The sequence below is a fragment of the Syngnathus leptorhynchus genome, unplaced genomic scaffold (genome assembly GCF_054491065.1).
Source record: "Syngnathus leptorhynchus isolate UIUO unplaced genomic scaffold, UIUO_Slep HiC_scaffold_47, whole genome shotgun sequence".
In the NCBI taxonomy this organism is placed as follows: domain Eukaryota; kingdom Metazoa; phylum Chordata; class Actinopteri; order Syngnathiformes; family Syngnathidae; genus Syngnathus; species Syngnathus leptorhynchus.
In genome coordinates this window covers 582,501-585,000 of record NW_028232014.1, presented here as the reverse complement: position 1 = coordinate 585,000, position 2,500 = coordinate 582,501, and the positions used below count along the sequence as shown (strand labels likewise).

At 59.0% G+C, this 2,500-nt stretch overlaps 1 pseudogene; it reads left to right on the top strand.

The window, feature by feature from the left end:
* The window catches only part of LOC147038578 (28S ribosomal RNA), a 9,674-nt pseudogene that overhangs the window by 3,979 nt on the left and 3,195 nt on the right, over positions 1–2,500 (top strand).

Genomic DNA, 2,500 nt, shown 5'->3' with positions numbered 1-2,500 from the left:
CATATTTGGCTCTGGCAGCGGGGTTGCGTGTCGGCGGCTGGGAGGCTTTACGGGGTGTGAGCTCTTCATACTGGCTATGGGGGCCTCTCCCTAGTGGGTCGATCTGGTTGTCCGGCTTTGGAAGGGTCTTACCGGTCAGGTTGGACGGCTGCTGTCAGGGTTGTGATTCCGAGGTGTAGTCTCTGTGAGGGGAAGACCTAGATCTTTCAAACTATTCCCAGTCAGACTGAAGTCAAAGTCGAAGTCCGCTTTATTGTCTGTTGTTCCGATGTTTGGGAATGATCGGACATCCCAGGATGGCCGTGCTGGGGGATCAAAATCGGCTGAGGGGCGGTTTGGAGAGGGGCCGCTGCCGCTTGGGCTACCTCCCCGCGGCGTGTTTGAGGGTGGGCACGCCGATGGACTGCGAATCAACCTCTCTGGTGGCCACGGGGACCAACCACCAGAGGCATTGGACTGGGACCCCAAACGGCCCGTAGTCACTTCTACGGGCCACGGTTGCGAAAACTCCTTGGATCGGAAGTCCGCGCTAGCAATTGCACAGAGTCAGAGTCACAGCCAGACGTGCCGTAGGAGCGGGTGGACTGCGGATGGCGAAGCTCTTGACAACTCCTCAGTGGTGTCTGAATTAAAGACCGCCTCTGTCTCTGGGATGAGAGATGGGGCAGGGCCGGTCGTGCTGGACCCACAACTTGTTCAACAGGGCGAATCGCGTGGTAAGGACCTTGATGCTGGTGAGGGCACAGCAGCGGCGAGTGGGGTAGGTGCGGCCCCGCTCGCGACGGTGATGGTGCATCTGCCTCGGGAGTCCATGGACTGCCCTCTGTGTGGGTCTCAATGCGGTGGTATTCGTAGGCTTGGGAAGCATTTTGCTTTTCGGCATGCGGACGTTGCGGTTGAGTACGTGTGTCGTAAGTGTGGGAGACGGAGTGGTAACAATCACTCGATCCAATGTCATGCCGCCAAGTGTGGGGGCATGCGTGGTGAGGGTGTCGTCGCGGGGATTGAGTGTGATCTCTGTGGGCGGTGTTTCCTAACAGCTGTGGGGGTGTCTCAGCACAAGCGGCATGCACATGCAGAGGTGTGGTTTGGGTCTCGGTGTGGTCGGAGCCATGACCCTGCTAAGGTGGGAGTGTCGAAGCTGTGGAGTGAGGCGGAGGTGGACCGTCTCAGGGCTTTGATGGTGGAGCATAAGGACAGTCCTACGCGGAATGCGGTGGTGGCCCAGGTGTTGAATACGGGCAAGACAAGGGAACAAGTGAGGTGGAAATGGAGATCACTGTGCGGCGGCGTGGCAGGCAGTGTGTCGGATGCGAGACGGCGTGTGCTGAAAGGCAGAGCGTCGCCCCAGAAATGGTCCCCCCCCCCGGAGCTTCCGGACCTCGTGGAGGAGAGGGTGCTTGAGGTTTTGCGTTCGGGGGATGGGGAGGATCGGACCACTGCTGCCCTAGTTGAGAGAGCTGGTCAGATGCCTGATCTGATTGAAACTTCTGCTTTGGAGGTCATGAGGGCGCTGGGGGGCAAGGTGGTTTGGCCGGTTGGTGGTGCGGGGCGCCCGTTGAGGAATCGGGTCATGAAGGGCTGGAGGAGGAGGCTGCTCCTGAGGAGGAGGGAGTTCTATCACCAGCAGCGTGGCTTTTCCGTGAGTCGGAAAGGGGTGGCTAAGCGGATCTTGGATGGTCTCTCCCCCCTGGGGTGTGAATTGCCGCTGGCGCTGGTGTATGAGGACTTCAGGAGGAGATGGGAGGCAGTGAGAGCGTTTCATGGTCTGGATGGTTTCGAGACGGGGCTTACCGCAGATAACGGGCCTTTCTACCACCCGATCCTTGCGTCTGAAGTGACTTCTAACTTGGCTAGGATGAAACTTGGCTCAGCGCCGGGCCCAGACGGGATTCGAAGACAGGCCGTTGAGAACTGGGACCCGGCCGGGAAGCAACTGGCGAGGCTGTTCACGGTATGGATGGTGCGTGGAGTCGTTCCCCGGGCCTTCAAGGAGTGCAAGACCCGGTTGCTACCCAAGTCGGCCGACCCTGATGAGCTGGGAACTGTAGCGGGCTGGAGGCCTGTGACGATTGGGTCGGTCGTATTGAGGTTGTTTGGGCGGATAATGACGATGAGGCTGGCTCGAGCTTGTCCCATTAGCCCCCGGCAGCGTGGGTTCGTCGCCGAGTCGAGTGGGTGCGCAGAGAACCTCATGATTCTTGACCGGGTCATGGGGCACTCGAGGTCGGCTGGCGTGCCGCTGGCAATCGTGTTCATTGACTTTGCGAAGGCTTTCGACTCGGTTGCCCATGACCACTTCCTGTGTGTATTGGGTCAGCTAGGCGTGGACAAACGTATTATCGAGTTGATTCGTCACTCGTATGTGGACTGCTCGACCAGAGTGGGTAGCGGTGGCGCCTTCACCGAACCCATAATGATGAAGGTTGGAGTGAAGCAAGGTGACCCGATGTCCCCACTGCTCTTCAATCTTGCTATGGATCCTCTCATCCATAGACTC